General features: G+C 35.0%; 1 long non-coding RNA gene across 10 annotated transcripts; it reads right to left on the minus strand.

The window, feature by feature from the left end:
- Window positions 1-13,097: 13,097 nt before the first annotated feature.
- On the minus strand, window positions 13,098-18,383 carry LOC109017871. 10 transcript variants are annotated; one of them, XR_004797984.1, is made up of 7 exons: window positions 16,203-18,383; window positions 15,675-15,772; window positions 14,767-14,843; window positions 14,100-14,372; window positions 13,934-14,008; window positions 13,345-13,490; window positions 13,162-13,176 (listed from the first exon to the last, which is right to left on the minus strand). It is a non-coding gene; the product is annotated as an uncharacterized LOC109017871 (long non-coding RNA). The 10 variants fall into 10 exon arrangements; XR_004797983.1 differs by having other exon boundaries at window positions 13,098-13,490; window positions 16,203-18,373; XR_004797981.1 differs by lacking the exons at window positions 13,162-13,176; window positions 13,345-13,490 and having other exon boundaries at window positions 13,499-14,008; window positions 16,203-16,335; window positions 17,735-18,375.
- Window positions 18,384-19,039: the final 656 nt, after the last annotated feature.

Here is a 19,039-nt window from a genome sequence, read left to right on the forward strand (position 1 = left end):
TATAAGAAAAGGGCCAAAAGAAAGAAAAGAAAAGGGCCAAAAGAAAAGAAAAGAAAAGGGCCGTATATATAAGATTTCAAAAGCTAAAAGTTCTGGGTTTTGCTTCATCATGTCCATGGCCATCGAACATGCACATATAATCACTATAACCCAGTACCCATTAAGCACATATAATCACATACAAACACAAGCATCGGCTCACCAACGGCAGTTTATAGACCTCGACTACCCATAGGAGAAGACAACTAAAACCAACCCAGAAAATGGGAAGTAAAATCCCACAAATGAGAAGCAAACGAAGATCTCTTACCCAGAAGAGAAGACCGCAAGCGAAGAACGTGGAAGAAGACCGCGCGCCGCAGGACAGATCTGGGTTTGGGGGGCTCTGGTTTGGGGGCTCTCTGCTTTCTTCAAACCAAAACAAAAAGAATTCCCTCCCGCGTGTGTGAGTAAATTTCGTTTTCGGCTTTTCTTTTTTTTTTTTTTTTTAAATTTTATTTATCGACTGACGTGGCAAATGCCACGTCAGCCGCGAAGCCGCGCCGGGGTTACCACCCGGTGGTATATAGCAGAACTAATTTTTTAATAATATTATAATATTTTTTAATTTTTTAAAAAATATTTATAAATGTATAAAACATATATATATATATATATATATATATATAAAATTAAACCTAACAATAGCTTCTGCGAGAGTTAGGAGCAGTGGACGTAATTAGTACCGTCCATAAAAAAAACCTTACGTATCGGCCTGATCAAGCATGGGGTCCAATGTTTTCTAGACTGGTAATTTAGTCAACAAATTAATGAAGCTCTACCTCCTTTTTCCTAATTTATTTGCTAATATTAATGGCCCTCTCTCAGAGATCGAGGAGCTCTTCTTGCTGAAATTAGAAAGTCGACCAGTAGTACTTCAATTAATTTGTATATATCATGGTTAATATTTTAATAAATTCACATATATAAAAAAGTGTATGTACCAAGCATGCTGGCGCTAAAATTTACAGGTGCAACCCGGCCCCGAGCTAGTAATAAGCTGTTATTATGGTTTTAATAAATACGTTTTAATGCCTTAGCTAGAAGCCAAATTTGATTGATTGATTGATTGTTAATATCGAAAAATTGTACAATAGACTAGAAAGAAAAATAGAGATATCCTTGACCCACGTATGCGATTTGGGCTTTGATACAATGCACTTTGCGTTCAATATCTACGGATTGTTTGAGGCAAAATCTATCATATCAAGGGTGATGATTTTATAATATCTTGTAGCCTCACATAATGCTCAATACAATGAAAAAATCTAGTCTCAAGAGAGTCCCTCTAGAGAATTGTGGAGAGTGCATGGAGTGAGTTTCCCAGATTTGCGGGGGAGCTGCTCCTTATTTAGAGGATATTTCCTTATAGTGATAGAGTCCAACTTGACTTATGATACATTTTCCTTTAAGAAGTCTCAGCCAACTTCTTTGCCTTATCTATTTCCTGCCTTATCTCATGACTTTATCTCTTCTCTTAGTGATATATTTCTAGAGTGTTTGACCCAGTCAATTTAATTCCTAACAGATGCCCTCGATTCTTAAAGTCAACTTGTTTATCAAGAAGGCCTTGAGAATCTTAAAGTCAATCGTGGTAGAGGTAACCTGCAAAAAAAGAAATTCTAGTAGTTAGTTCGTAGTTTTTCAATGTTTTGCAAAGGAGATCTCAATGAGTGGTCCTCAAGAAGAAATTATAAAATTTGTAATAAGGGCCTTTGAGGATAGGCCTTTGAGAAGTTTGTTTGTAAGAACGTTTGTGTAGTGATTGTATGTGAATGCTTATCGTTAGTAAAGTGCGTATATTTCTGTGCTCGGCGATCGGTTTTGGGTTTTTAGTGGCCTCAGTGGATTTTGCCTCGTGCTATAGTTTTTTGTTGGTGTTTCTCCGTTTTGATGTGGATATAAGAGCTTGTTGTAGTAACCAGCACATAAGTGGTCAGGGTGCCCGTTGACCCCCTGGATCCATCTTAGGCGGTTGTTGAGCTCGTTGACTTGTTCCTAAATGAGACACTCGGAAGTGAGTGTAGCGGGAGAAGGTGTTAACGGGAGATCTTTCGATCGTTTTAATATTTAAGTATTAGGCTAGTGGGAGATCCCTCGACCACGTTACCTTTTGGTGATAATGTGTTAACGGAAGATCCCTTGACCGTTTTAAGTTTTAAGTATTAGGCCAGTGAGAGATCCCTCGACCATGTCATCTTTTGGTGAGAAGGTGTTAACGGGAGATCCCTTGACCGTTTTACCTTTAAGTTTTAGGCTAGGGGGAGATCCCTCGACCACGTTACCTTTTGGTGAGAAGGTGTTAATGAGAAATCCCTCGATCGTTTAACCTTTAAGTATTAGACTAGGGGAGATCCATCGACCATATCACCTTTTGGCGAGAAGGTGTTAATGGGAGATCCCTCGACTGTTTTACCTTTAATTATTAAGCTAACGGGAGAGTGATTCGACCATGTAACCCTGACAATGCGAGTGTAGTGGGAGATGCCATCGATCGCGTAACTCTAGCAATGAGTGTAGTGGGAGAGTGCCTTGACCACATAACCCTTTGAGGTGGGAGACAAAGCGCAACCGCAATCTGTGGCGGGGGCTAGAGATTGATCATACCAACAAAAACAAATATGTTTAGTTAAATAATCCAAACCACAAGTTTGAAGTTTGAAAACCTGGTCCATCTCGCTTGAGTAGTGAAGGTTGGTGACATATGGGCGATATCCGTTGGCCACCATGCTTTAGCAACGATGAGGACATGGGATGCTCGTGATACCGAACGGTTTGAGTAATTTGGTTGTTGCATCCAACTATTCCTTGATTGAAGTTGTTCGCTTCCGAGTGATTTTTTTTTTCATTGTATCGCTGAATAAAATTCATGTGTATATGGCATGGAAAATAATGTGTATGGCGAGAGACACTTTGTGTGGTGCGTGTTCTTGACAACCACGCCAAGGAAAATTTCATCAATTTTTTCATAACCAAAAAAAAGTAATTAACAATAAGCTCAAGCCCAATAAGATCTTGCAATGGCCTAACGATTAACCCACTTTCCCCACATGTTAGTATCGATTCAAAACACCACATAGACCTTCTAAAAACTTATAAATATATATATATATATATATATATAGACTCACATACATACATACATACATGAGACCAGCCCCTTGAAACTATAAATGGGTGGAGAATTATATGTTATAATTTGACTAATCAAAATTACATAAGATCTTAAGTACTACTACTCTTCACTACTGTGTATGCATGATTACTCGAATAAGATCTTCATGTTGAAGTTACAAGATAAATTAATGATCTTTTTACCATATTTGCTCTATTAGATAAACATATATTATATATATGATATGTTTTAACAGTGTTTTTGAAATAAAATAATAAATGCAAGGTCGCTGGACTTATCTTATATTCTGGAGAAGAACTCATGAGCCAAGGAGTTTGAACTTTCGTAGATGATCCTGTGAGTCGGAGAACATCCTTCTCCCAATTTCGGTATAGAGAAAAAGTCGATCCCACAGACGGCGCCAATTATTAATACCAAAAATTGCACAACAGATTGGAAAGGAAGAAAGAGTCAACCCCAACCCACGTACGTGATATGAGCTTCAATACTGTGCTATTTGCTTGTCCACGGGTTGTTGGGGGCAAAATCTACTATCAAGTGATGATTTTATAATATCTCGTAGCCTCACATATTGCTCAATACAATAGGAGAATTTTGTCTCATGAGAGTCTCTCTAGAGAACTGGTGGAGAGTGCATGGAGTGAGCCTCCCAAATTTGTGGAGGAGTTGCTCCTTATATAGAGGTTATTTCCTTGAAGTGATAGAGTTCAACTTGACTTGTGATACCTTTTCCTTTTAGGAGTCTAAACCAACTTCTTTGCCTTATCTCTTTCCTATCTTATCTTTTGGCTTTATTTATTCCATTAGTGATAGATTTCCAGAGTGTTTGACCAAGTCAATTTAATCCCCAACACCGATTGTACCAAATTTTTTTACAAATTAAGCATAACACACACACACACACACACACATATATATACACTAAAGTTAAAGGAACTATTCTTAAACATCACGGCTGCATGCATGAAGACCATTAGCCAAATCAATTAAATATTTATAAATTGATGTGATTTCATATGAAACATTAAATCTATTTTATAATAAAAACAATTTTAGAATTTAGCGTACCCAAATTAAACCACATTAATTTATGAATTTATTTTTATAAAATCTTCTTATAACTAAAATATTTATGATGAATGATTCATCTATTCGACCTGGTTTATACTTTAACGTCTAAGTAGATATGTGGTGCCCTCGACCCCCACGTGTTATTTTAGTGGAGTTCGTGACACCGGGATGATGACCACACGGATCACACACCCCATCGATCAGTGCTTAGAGTGTGTACAACAGGGCCGGCTCTCCCATAAGGCGAGTTAGGCAGTTGCCTAAGGCCCCGTAGTGAAAGAAGGCCTCAAAAAATATTAAAAAAATAATTAAGTAAAAAAAAATATATTTATACTAAATAAAGAAATTAAAAACTCGTCTGAAATAAATTAACAAGCCAACGGTTAAAAAAATGTTAATAATTATAAAAAGAAAATATAAATTTCTATTAATTACAGACGCTGCAACTTCTCTTAGGAAACCAAAATTCACAATAATGACTGTAATTTAATGGCTTCAATCTACTTCTAGGAAATCCCAAAAAATCCAACGGAACTCAAAAACTCTGCTTTTTATATATGAAATTAACAAAAAAAATTTCATACCTTTAGGCTTTTGTATTTCACTCTCCATTCTCTAATCTCTCTCTTGCGTCTATGCCCATCTTGCTCGTATGCACTGACAGTCTCTCTGGCTCTTTGCACCGTCTAACGTTGAAGAACTCTGCTGTATAGTCTGCATTTTGAAAGGTAAACGAAGCTCAATCGCTAATTAATCTAAACTGCAGCTTGCCGTTTCACGTTTGTTACTTTGTATAAAGTGAGAGTGTTTTATCTATATTATGTATCATATATGCGGTGAATAAGTCTGTGAAGATATGTGGCAATAAAACAGCCACGTCCATGTTACTATTCGGATTCTCGGAAGAATTTTCGAGAATATGGGACAATGTCCCCTGGTTTTTTTTTTCTTCAATTAATTGATATTTCACAATTTGCATGCAGCATGGCCCATGGGCCACGACACCTATCACATATGCATCACTTTTCAAACTCTTATTCTTTTTCTTTTTATGTTTTTTAGTTTATAATTTATTTGTTAATTTTAGATATTAACATTAAGATATTTTATTTCATTGTGCAGATTAACAATTTTATATAAAAGTGAAGGTCATTTGTTATATAAAAGTGGATCTCGTTTGCTAAATCAGGTTCTATTGTTTTATATTAATATTTATTTTTTTTAGACTATTCATAATCATAATAAGATTTTATATAGTGGATATTGTTCTTTTCTACTAGAAAATATGTCTAATAGAAAATATGCATCTGGATATGAAAAACTTAAAAAAAAGAGAAGAATAGAAAAATTGATTGAATCTCAAAAAGGATTTTTAAATAAATTTGTTACTACCAACAAACAAAATATAGTAGAAAATTTAGGTGAAACATTTGTAAATGATCAAGAAACACACCAAATAGGACCACAAGATGACAAAATAAATCAAGAAATACAACAAAAGGGATATGGAAATAATGAAACAACACAACAAACCCAACAAAAGGGATATGAGGATAGTACTCAAGCATGTACTGCTACAATTATTGATGGAGAATTTTGGAAAAGTACAGAAGAAAATAAAAATACCGAGGACATATCTGATTCTATTCCTTCAAATATTTATGACCTAGCTCAATGGAAATACGTTGATACAAAGTTTAGAGATTTATTAGTAGAAAAGGGTCCAATTAGATATAACGATATAAACTTTCCTAAGGATGAGAACTCTAGACATTTTTCTACTACATATTATATACGAAACTAATCAAATGGGGAGAAACATGATAGAAAATGGCTAGTATATTCAAAAGACTTGAATAGAGTATTCTGCTTTTGTTGCAAGTTGTTTAATTCAAAACTTAGTATAAGCCAACTAGCTAATGAAGGAACCGATGATTGGAAAAATCTTAGTGCTAAGCTTAAAAGTCATGAAACAACCAATGAGCATATTACTAACATTACTGCTTGGCTTGATTTAGAAATGAGATTGTTAAGAAATAAAACGATTGACAAAAAAATCCAAGAACAAATTAACAAAGAAAAAGATCATTGGAAAAAAGTGTTAATGAGAATTGTTGCTGTAGTAAAAACCCTTGGTAAAAATAATTTACCATTTCGAGGACAAAATGAAAAGGTCTACCAAGAAAATAATGGAAATTTTCTAAGTTTAATTGAAATGATTTCTGAGTTTGATCCAGTAATGCAAGAGCACATTCGACGTATTCAAGATGATGAAATTCATAATCATTATCTTGGGCATAATATACAAAATGAATTAATACACTTGCTAGCAACTGAAATTAAAAAAATAAAGGAAGCAAAATATTTTTCAATTATACTTGATTGTACCCCAGATGCAAGTCATCAAGAACAAATGTCTCTCATACTAAGATGTGTTAATATTTCAACAAGCCCAATAAAAATAGATGAAAATTTTTTAGAATTTATTAAAGTAGATGATACAAGTGGAAAAGGTATTTTCAATGAATTATTAGATGCAATAAAAAGTCTTGAACTTGATATTAATAATGTTCGAGGACAAGGTTATGATAATGGGTCTAATATGAAAGGAAAAGAGCAAGGGGTGCAAAGAAGATTGCTTGATATAAACTCCAAAGCATTTTACACGCCATGTGGTTGTCATAATCTTAATCTTGTTATATGTGACATGGCTAATTCTTGTCCTAAAGCTATATCATTTTTTGGAATAGTCCAACGTATTTATTCTTCGTTTTCTTCATCAACAAAGCGATGGAAAATTTTACAAGATAATGTGTCAATTCTAACTCTTAAGCCACTATCACAAACACGTTGGGAAAGTTGAATTGAAAGTATCAAAGTAATAAAATTTCAAACTCCACAAATAAGAGAAGCTTTATTGCAACTAACAAAAATAACTGAAGATCCTAAAATAAAAAGTGAAGCTAATTGTTTAGTAGCATATGAAATTGAGAACTTTGAATTCATATTAGGCATGACCATATGGTATGATATATTATTTGCGGTCAATACTGTAAGTAAAAGTCTGCAATCTAAAGATATGCATATAGATGTTGCCATTGATCAGTTAAAAGGTCTTATTTCTTTTTTTCAAGATTATAGAGAAAATGGATTTAAATCTGCTATGATTTCATCGAAAGAGATTGCAATTAGTACGGAAATAGAACCTGTATTTAGAGCAAAACGAATAATTCATAGAAAAAAACAGTTTGATGAAAATGTCAATCAGGAGATAACACAATCTGCTGAAGAATCTTTTAGAATTAATTATTTCTTATTTATAGTAGATCAAGCAATTTCTTCAATTCAAAATAGGTTTGAACAATTTCAAATATATGAAAATATTTTTGGTCTTCTATTTGATATAAATAAATTGAAATCACTTGACGATGGTAGTTTGCAAAAAAATTGTCTTAGTCTTGAAAGTTTTTTGAAATATGATATTGACGGTTTAGATTTATTTTCTGAACTAAAAGTTTTAAAATTTTTTTTACCAGTAGTGGAAAGCACTCCTATTAATATATTAAATTATATAAAAAGACTTTATTCTTTTCCAAATGCATGTATCGCTTATAGAATTTTATTGACAATACCTATTACTGTTGCTTCTGCAGATAGAAGTTTTTCAAAATTAAAATTAATAAAATCTTATTTAAGATCAACAATGTCGCAGAAAGATTAAATGGACTAGCCATATTATCAATTGAAAAGGAGATATTAGAAAAACTTGAATATAAAAATTTAATTAGTAATTTTGCATCTCAAAAAGCAAGAAGAATAATTTTTAAATAAAAATATATTTAAATATAAGTTAATTAATTTGATATAAGAAAATGTCCCATTTTAACTTATCGCCTTAGGCCTCAAAATCTATTGAGCCGGCCCTGGTGTACAACATGCAATAACTGTACAAAAATAATATTCGCAGCGGAGAAATAGAAAGTCTTTCTTTATTCAGTATCAGAATTTGTTCAAAAACAGTAAAATAACTTTACAAGAATTATACAGTCATCCAACTAATAAATTAAAGACATGAAATATCATAAGGAAAACAAATCCCAAAATGCTGAACAACAAATCAGCAACTTATACTTCTGGCTGAGTCGGCCCCTCAGTTCAAACTCGGGCTCTGCATCAGACTCTACGGTACCATAAAATGGAACCGTAAGGTAAAACACCACAATGAGATTATGACATCTCAGCAAGTAATTAACCAAAATAACATCCAAGAGATATATAAAAATCACGCGTCCCCATACGGACATAATCCACATAAAACAACAGCACATGTTCTTTTTCCCAAAATACCTTTTTTAAACCACTCACACCAAAATTCCATTTTGGTTCAATCATAACCATTATTTTATTAAGCATGCGCCACGGTCTCCCCTATGGACCGTCCACACGATCTGACTCTCTTTGTCATATCACGGGTAACGTCCGTGCATGAGACTTCGTAACGAGCGATGCCCAGTTCCGCGCTCAGCGCGTACATGGCCAAGCATCCTCTAACCTCGCCAGCCAAAGGTCACGGAATCGGTACGAGAGCGTTACCATCTCGTCCGTTCCCGTCGTCGCCCTGTGACAACTCAGGGGATGTCGCGTCAGTCTATTACGCTCCCCATTGACCAGAGGAGCTCCACCGGGATAATGCCACATCTCGGCTTGGGGTCGTGAAACACACGCACCCACGCAACAGTATCAATTTCCAACCGATATCGTGATATCACCGCACAATTTAATAAAACGATAAATATTCAATTTTCCATTTAATGGAATACACTTTTAAATAATTCATTAACAAAATCTCAATAAATGCCGAAATATAATTTCATATCTACACACATATCCCATTCTCCAAACCGGCCCAAGGCCCAATTTCCAACAATTCCAACACAATCAATATTTACAATGAAGATAACAGTTTACAAGATATAATTACAATAGTTTATTTATAAAATTGGAAAATTACATACAATATTAATAAACGAGAAAATTACATACACACAACGAATGAAAATAATCTGAAAGATCAAGCAAAATGAACAGTTGTACAAAGCGGCGGCACCACAGCGGCATACGGCAAAACAGTGCCCAAAAAAATGGGTTTCACTACACGGCAACAACACAATTGATTTTCCCTCAAACTAGAACAAAACCAAGCTCAACAAAAACTCAAGCTCTCGGATTTAAACACCTAAAACTCACAATTTCTGAACCAATAAGCACTCGGCAAAGCTTACACAACCACTCGGGTTCACTCCAAAATTCAAAGACCAATCACTCAAATTACCAAGAGATGAAAGCTTAAGAGAGAAATAAAACTCAATTCGAAATCCCCAAATCTTGAGAAAGTCGTGGCCTATTTATAGGCCAAATGCGGTCGCATGGCACGCGTGTCGCACGGGGGAAGAAGTAAATAACGGTAGCTAGCCGTGCGTGGCAGTGGAGAAGGTCTCGCGCTGACGTGTGGCGCGGTGGCAAGGGTAGCTCACACGGAAGTCATGCACAACGCCACCGAGGAGCTTGCGGAAGGAGGTGGTGGCCGCGTGGAGTAGGAGCCGGACAGCTAGCACTCGGGCTGCAACCGAGTGACACGAAGCTGTAGTGGGAAGGTGGAGGTGGCCCACGGCAAGTTGCTGCGTGCTGCCCGTAAGAAGAAGAAGATGAAGGAAGGAGAGGAAGGGTGTGCGGCGCATGAAGAACCTTATGAAACCCTAAGGAACCCTCTAAACGGCGCCGTAAAGATTAAGTGGGGGGATGGGTCACACGGCAGGGGCTAGGCCCTGCTTGGCGCACGGGCTGGGCTATAGGGCTGGGTCACACACACGGCTGGGTTGGGTTTCGGGCTTCTCAAACCGGGTTGGGTCTCACTAAAACACACGCACGACCTAGTAAAATTAAAACACAGAAATTATAATTAAAATGCTCACAAATAAATAAAACCCATTACAAATAACATTACACTAAAATAATAACACATATAAAATAACATGGAATTTAAAATTACCAATAAAATAATAGTAACGAAATAAAACCCAACATACCAAAATAAATAACAATAAAATAACACACTTAAAAAATAAAATACCAAGAGTATAAACAACATAATTAAGATAACACTATAACTAGCAAAAATTGAGATCTCACAATATATATAATATTAAATATTACATGGCCGTTTGGCTTTTAAAAAGAGAAAGTCTCCATTCTCTCTAGAGTGTTCTCGTTGGAGTGGAGGGTGTCATCTCCTTTCCCTTTTTATATACTTTTATGGAAGTGTTTTTTTTTCCCCTTCTCCCCTCTCCAACGACCACCTGTCGACACACGCCTCACCACGCAATACTACAGTCGCCTATCTACTGGAAGGAAGCAGAATCGAGGCGAAAATGTTGGCGCATGAGCCACACGCGCGGCTTGCTTATGCTCGTGGCACTCACTCGCCGTTTCTCCTCGACGCGTCCGCCAGTTACACATGCCACACTAGCAAATTGCCCACCTTGAGATCTTTCAGATTTGCTCCACCTCACCTCTCAACCATCAGCGCGTGGGCTCCACCCACCACTACAGGTGCGTAGACCACAGTCCAGTCCATTCGATGCCGGTCTTGTAAAATGGACTATTATGTTATCACTTTTCCTAACCGATGATTTTGGAAAATGGACTAAAGATCTCTTCAAAAAATATCTCAAGACAACAAACTGAAGTGCATCCACAGTTTATACCGCCTCTAGTGGTTATTTAAAAACCATCTTTTAAGATGGCGCCCTCTTTGTATTGCATGGGTGGAGACCAAGAAATTGATCTCAAAAACTATTTTAATTTTCTTTTTTCTATCACTTTTGCACTATAATTATTGTACTGAGGTATTTGTTAGGGAATCTCACCCCTTCAAATATGAATTTGCTTACTTAGGAACCAAGATATATTTATATATATATATATATAATATTAAATGGCAAACCTACTATGTTGAAGTGGTTGTTGTATATTTATTACTTGGAGTACTCAGCTCTGCTAGGGGCAACCATGGGGTTATATATATATATATATATATATATATATATATAAAGCCAAGTCAGTGATGGAAAAAAAGTAAAAAAAGAAAGAAAGAAAGAAAGCAAAACAAAACAAAGAGGTAAATGGGAGGTAAAGGAAGAGGGAAAACTTAGATTTCAGAACAAGTTGGGTCTGGAAGAAAAACTGCGGTTTTGCTCCTATCCTAGAAGAAACTTAGGTTGTTGCCCATAAAACATGATTTATACTTCACTCCCAACTCAGATTCATCCCCTTTGATTTATACTGGAAGAAAGAAGATCGCGGTCGTCATCGTCTTCGGGTCTAGTAGATCTCGTCTATCTAGTTTCAATTTTTGATCGAGCTTCTTCGTTTTTCCTGATGTTGTCATGGTAGCAATCAGATATTTAGAAAAAAAATCTCTAATTTGAATGGTTTGTTTCTGTATATCCCTTTATGAGTTTGGTAATTATTTTTCTAGCTATCATCTTCCCATTGCCTCTTTAAGCTCCAAATTGTTAGAAAAAACTGGTAGTTAGTACGCCTACATAACTTGTTTTGGTAGTGGTAAAGTAATGATCATTCTTGTCAAAATCACCCAATTCCTCGCAAAAACTTTCAATAATTTTGGGATTTATCCAAATGGAGGAGTGAGAACTATGAGATTAGTGAAGACGAAGGAGTGAGAACTTTCAATGGAAAACGAAGGAGGAAAGGAGGAAGGTGGATTTCGAGGGAGCTCTGGAAATGGGAGAAATTGTGATTTCGAGTGGTCTAGGAGCTCTAGAAATGGTTGCCTCAGTCTTGATTCTGAAATGAGAAAAAAAGAGGAAGACGATGAAGATAGAAACGTCGTCGTTTTTATTTTGCCACATGGGATGTGGTTACTCTGCGGTTCCCCTTACCGGTTGGAAATAGACTTTCTCTGGAGTACTAGGGATACGATTGAATTGCATGGGATGGACCATGTTTCATATTTCAATTATAGATGCTATTTTTTTTTCTAATCAATTATATATGCTATTTATAAGTTAGGTATATGCATAATAATTATTGAAGGGCTTATTAATATATGAGTAATAATATTTATAGTCATGAAATGTGTAAATTCTGCGCAATCGTTTTGAAAAAGAGTATAATATATTATTAATATATGAGTAATACTATTTTTTCATGTGAATCTTATATTTACTCACTTTTTTAAAAGGATTACACAATACTTGCACACTTCATGATTAAAAATATCATTTCTCTTAATGTATTTAAATAAAGAGTTTAATTAAATATTAATAATTTTTTAAGAACTACCACATAAGTGATGTATGCTTTTATTTAAAAATTGAAAAAGGGGTAGAGCACTAGCTAGAGGATGTCGACCCTCGCAGTTAGGACCTGTTTGGTGTTGCTTAAATAGTCTTGAAAACTCTTTAAAGGACAAATTATGTTCTTTAGGTATTATATATAATATCGACGAAAATGAAATTTCCATTTCCCATCAAAATCGCTGCAATAAGTCAGTTCCGGCAAAATACTTTGTCGCAAAAGGTTAAAAAAGCGCTGCAGTTAGTTCATTATTTTTGGCAGCGATTTTTAATTATCAATGCAATTATTTATTTCCAGCAGGTACTTTCGCCGCAAATATTCTTTTCCGGTGATATTATATCGCCGCAAATATGTTTATGAGACAAAAAAATATTTCCGGCGAATTTTAGTCGCCGAAAAAGGTGTTTAAGGAAATTTAAAAAAAAAATGCACAACAAAAAAAATATGCACATCTAAATTATATGTTCATGCTCAAAAAAAAAAAATTGCACAAGTGGGAAGTTCAAAAACAGACTTACAAATAATCTAAAAACCAATAACTCTTCTCCAACCTGGAGAAATCATGTGAACAAAGATAAAAATTAAAGGAATATGTTAAAGTAGCAAAAGAAACAAAACAAAAGAATGAATTTCATAGCAGATAACGACCTTGTTGAACACCACATTAGATAACAGAATTTTTTTTTATATATAAGTCAAAAAAAAGGCAGAAGACTAACCTCGATTTCAGATAAGTAAGCCCCATTTTCTTAATTTTTGGATTTTAGAACATCACTAAGTAAAGATGCAAACAATATACACTTGGTAAGAACTTTTACGCCATTATCAAGTTTAAACAATCACCACCTAATGCTTCAATATCAGCCTGCAGGTTAATATAAAGCACCATAGATCATAATGATGCTAAATGAGAAAAAAAAAAAAATTCATCAAGTCTTCACACAGAATACCAACCAGGCTTAGTAAACTTAGAAATATACAGGAGAACTAAACTCAACAAGGGAATGGGAAAACTCCTAAATCTAATCCTCAAAAAGCATATGAAAAATATGCTTGATATAATCATCCAATCAAAGGGCTATATTTGAGATCTTTGAAATTGAAGGTTAAGTTTGATCTCAAAAAGATCAACAACCTCAAACGTTCTAATATCAACTCATGGCATTCTTCACAACAGAGCTACATTCCAAGCCTTTCCGATTGACAATATATCGATACCCAACCAGAGCACCATCCCATACATCCCTAAATGAAGTTGAAAGGGAAAAACCAACTAATAGGTAGAGCTTCCCAGAAAAACCAACATACCAATCAACAACTTGTTAAGCTTAGTACAATTGCAGCTGTCTGCGCACACAAGCAGATTCATAGAAGCCACTTGAACTGAAAATAAACATTAAAAATCAACTCAGATCAACAGTAACATCAGGGTAAAATAAAATTTTTCAACATGTTCTGTCAAAGTAAATCAAACCTTTTGGAAGCTTCTAATTTTTGCCTCAGCTTAGCAATCTCAGCTTCTACTGCAGCAAGCCTTTGCTGGGATATGGCCTCAGCTCATTTGCAGTCTTGACTCGTAATTCCAAGTTGCACTCATCAAGAGAGGATTTCAAAGTTTGAACATGGGCCCAAGCCTTATATTCTGAGTCTCTGGCTTCCATGACATCCTTGTAGATCTTATAAACTTCTAAGAACAATGACATCATAACACTAAACAAACTAATATATATCACATCATCTGAGCAACCTGTAAAAATAATGGAATTGAATGTGCAAAACTTATTTATTTTTATGCAAAATTCAGTTGTAGCATCATATTGATACTACAGAACCAGAACCAACATTATGTAGGTGTTATAGAAGAAGATAGCAGCATCTAGCAATTTGTGGAACACCATTTACCCATCTAAGAGATTTGGTGGTTTATTTAGGTTTAATTCCGACAAAAAAGCGCACACACTTATCCATTCAAATGTGATGATTGTAGAAAGATTCCTCTCGGCGCATTTAACAACTTTAGACAATACCCAATGGGCCTTTAACAAAGTATATCAAATTAGTAGTGTTTTTTTTTTTAAGTAAAGATACCAATATCATTAGAAATGTGGACAAGGAAAAACAAAATGTGCAGATTCTCTAACCTTGAATCAGTAAATTCACATCTATACATTTCCAAAATCAACTTTAACTCCATATCACTTTCCTTCAAATCTTGGACCTGCAAGTGAAAACAGCCAAACATAATAAAGCCAAATTATTGATAGATTCACTATTTCAATGATAAAGAACATGCAAATTGGACCTTTCTGAACAAAGATACGATCAATGAGGCTCGATAGATGTATGAGAAGCTTCAATCTCACACAAATGTGCAAGTAAGCAAGAACACAAGATAATTCATATTTAGCTTTCAGGTAACTATTGATTTTATGTTTGTATTTATGGGTGAAGAGTCAAAGTTACTGAAAGGTTTAAATCTAGCATGGCAATGTGAATAATGAAAGGTTCAAATTTACTTATGTCAATGCCTAAGAACTATATTCTGTGTGGGCATTTCTTTTCCTAATCATGGCAAGATTATAGTTTTTAAGTTTAAATTTCCCACCACCAATTAGAAATAGTTCTAGACATATTATGGGGATTTTCTAAAATTGATCACACATAAAAAGGTATATTCACTTTTCTTTTGTCCTGTTTCTATCTAATAGTCATTGTCAAATTACAACTCTAACAGGCCATGGAGATGATGAAGTTCACAACAAGCACGCCTTTTATATCAAGAGCCTATGTATTATTAGCATAAGGTTCAACCAAATGCACTTGAACAATGTACACCTATCTTTAAAACTTATTGCGAGGTCATATATCACAATCTAAAAAATTGAAAAACATCCCAAGGTATTCACAAACTGAAAAATCCATGTAAGCACACAAGAATTTGATGCAACATTTAAGGAAGCTCATGACAAATGTTGCCTTACCTTCATTTTACAGCTATAGGGATCTAAATAATTTAAGCAATTGTCATAGATTAGTGTATCTAGTTTACCTTTGGACCATAGAGCTAGAGCAAGCACTTTGTCTGTAGGTCCTCACCTATATTTGAAGGAGTCCATGCTTGTTTATCTCCATGTGCAACTCTGGTGCCTAAGAACAATAAACAATGGAATCAAATTAATAGCATGAAAAATCATGGCAAAAATCAATTGACACTTTGGTTTATGAGTTAAAGACTAGATTATTTGAAGTAGAAAGGATATTAGTAGGAGCAACGCAATCTCACTCTCCACTGCACTTATGCATGGCCCAAAGACTAAAGAAGCACTAAATTCTCTGCTAGACAATTAGTAGTACAGTACAAGCTCACAAAACCATATATAGTCCTTTTAATATTGCGACAATGCAATGTCATCATCTTAAAAAAAATTTGCTTATAGAAAAAAATCATTTAAAAATGCAATGCAAGTCATTAGATTAAAATCATTTACAAGTAAGATAGCTAATTGATAATCCATTCAATCTTGAAACAAAGCAGGAACCAATATCACCCCCTCCCTTAAAAAAGGGCAACAAATACCTCAAGCTGCGCATTTTGTTTACCAGCAACAGGCCAAGGTAAACTTCTGTTCAGCAACAAATACCTCAGAATATTTAAAGTATGTGTCCAATGAAGTGAACCAAGTTGCTAATGAGGCAATATCTGTTCAACACTGAACTTAAAGTGAGTTGCAAAATCCATTCAGTAGCAATATTCAATCAAACAACATTAAAAAATAGACAAACAAGTAGTGCATAATATGTGGTAGTATAATACTCTGCCAAATCTTAAATTCAAAAGAAAACAAAACTAGAGATCCCTACAGCTATAGCAATGAATCCTAACCCAAAGAGAAGAAAATATTAGAATAAGGTTTATCATTATCAAAACTTGGGATATTTCACAAAAAAAGATATTATTCTTAGAAAAATTTGCATTTTAGAAACTTTATCTAATAAAGATGAAGAAAATAAAGAGAAAGAGGCAGACCCTGGAAAAAATCCATAGAACTTCAACAAAAATATCCATGCTAACTATATCCCAACACTTCATGATCAAGAAGCAAGAAAAGTTTCCCAGCTGGTGCAACATCGTTTATAGTATTTTACTTATAAAAAAAAGAAGCAAGAAACAATAACTATTTGGATAGGAATTTAAGAAATCTCTATTTACTAGATGTGAATACTAGTGAGTGAGGCATTATTCTTTAATGGAAGCACTAGGAACCAAGTGAAAAGTCATTTGGTTCTTAGTGACTATATGCAAGAGGCCTTAATCAATATGGACTATAGAAACAAATGTCAATGATAAATGCAAAAAATACTAGCTGCAGCCTTTAAAGTAAGACGACAACACCTAAGTCAACTCCATATTAAAAGAACATTCAGTATAAGAATGAAAGCATCCAGCATCAACTCATACTAAAAGAAAACATTGAATCAAAACAAGTACGTCGCATTTTAGCCGATTAATATGAACTTTAGGTGCAACATAATGTCAAGGCACCTCAATACGTACGACAAACATTAAACAAACTACTCCAAACACTGTTAAGTCTGACCATATCCAGTTTATAGAGATAATTCATAACACATTAACCCTAGATCAAGCAGACAACCTCCATGAATTACCTTCAGGAGTACTAAGTACAGATGAAGAGAATAATATAAATCAAGTACTGTATAATCGAAATGAATCTAACTAGCTAGTACAAGTTTGGCGTTGGCCGACTGGCAAACACAAAACACGTGCTGTATTTTTCCAAAGATATCATAACTTCTCCAAACTATATATAGTACAACCTTGTCAAAGGAACCCTACTAACTAAGACTAACTTCAGGAGCTGGTATTGCATACGGAAATAATTGGGGCAAACTTAATTTGTTGGAAGGCCATGGACTAATACCCACAGCATAGAGCACCTAGTACACAAAAGGCAGAGATATAAACATATTTAACAAAGGACATGCCAAAAATTTATGGTGACTGCATATTCTACAAGTCCCATTGCACAATTTTTGGAAAGCAACGAGGGTGAAGGGGGAAAGATAGATAAAGACATCTAGAGGTACCTATGGTGCATAAAAGAGCTCTCTAAACAGGGAAATCCAGTGGAGGAGGCTGCTAGGGCAATGAATATGTGGATGAGCTTTACACGTGACTAAAATCCAACTCGTGATCAACTCTTGTGGATGAACCAAGTCGTGTATAGGACGCCAGTCACCAAGCGTCGGGATTTGGATAGGAAGAGGGTTTGGGAATCGGGAAGGGAGAGTGGAGGAGGGGGAAGAGGCAAGTTGGCCCAAAAATTTCCCAGCAGGAAAAGGGTTAAGCTTGTAGTGGAAATGAGAAGCTAACAAGCAAAGGGCTTTGGCATTTTGCTATGGAAATGCGAGAAGATGGAGACCAACGATTGATTGCAACAGAGGAGGAGAGTTGTTGCCTTTCCCAGACAGAAAATCCAGTGGAAGAAGGTGAAAGGGGGTCGGATCTATGGATGATTTCCTGTCGTGTAGCAACCAACCCTGAATCTGTGGTCGAATATGTGGAAATCCAGTGGATTTGCAGCTAGGTTAGTCGAAAATGGAAAGGGAAATTGGGATTCTAGCTGACGGAGATTGAGGGGAAAAAGTAGAGAGATTTTTTTGTGTCTTTTGCCGCCCCTATTTTGGTGTTCGGCGCGCTATGAAAAGTTTAAAACACCTTTTATCATCAAATCACTATCGTCGCAACCCTCAATCATTATTTGCGATGAAAACAACCGTCACAATAGGGAATAAAATTGCCGCAAGTAGACAAATACTGGTAGGCTAATAGCGAAACCGCACTTTCAAGGCTAAAAGTCCGCGGCGAATCTAAAATCGCTGCAATCACGTGCCTTTTGCGGCGATTTCTTTTGGGACGAACATAAATTTGCCGCAAAAGCCACTATTTCTTGTAGTGAATACTCCAAAATAGTTAAAAATAAATAATTCCATGAACTTAAAATGGAAATTAGCTTTTCTTTTTCTAGACTTAGGCCATTGGGTTTCATGTATGGTTTCAACTCATCTCATTTCAATATACAAATATCATTTAAATACAAATATTTTTTAATTTTAAATTTTCATTAAGTTTTTTATCTAATCATTACCCAATCATTATAAATTTTTTAAACTTCTAAATAAAATATAAAATTTAATTTACTTTTTTTAAATATCAAAATAAAAATAATATTAAAAAATTATTTTCATCTCATCTCATCTCATCTTTACAACCAATTAACGAGGCGTTAAGCTTTTACCAATAATGCTGCCTGCCTAGCTATCAGTTCATCTATTTCCAATAATAATTAACAATTTTAAATCTTTATGCAGAGAGCTAGGCATGAGTCATGA

Source organism: Juglans regia, chromosome 13, assembly GCF_001411555.2.
Source record: "Juglans regia cultivar Chandler chromosome 13, Walnut 2.0, whole genome shotgun sequence".
NCBI classification, from domain to species: Eukaryota; Viridiplantae; Streptophyta; class Magnoliopsida; order Fagales; family Juglandaceae; genus Juglans; species Juglans regia.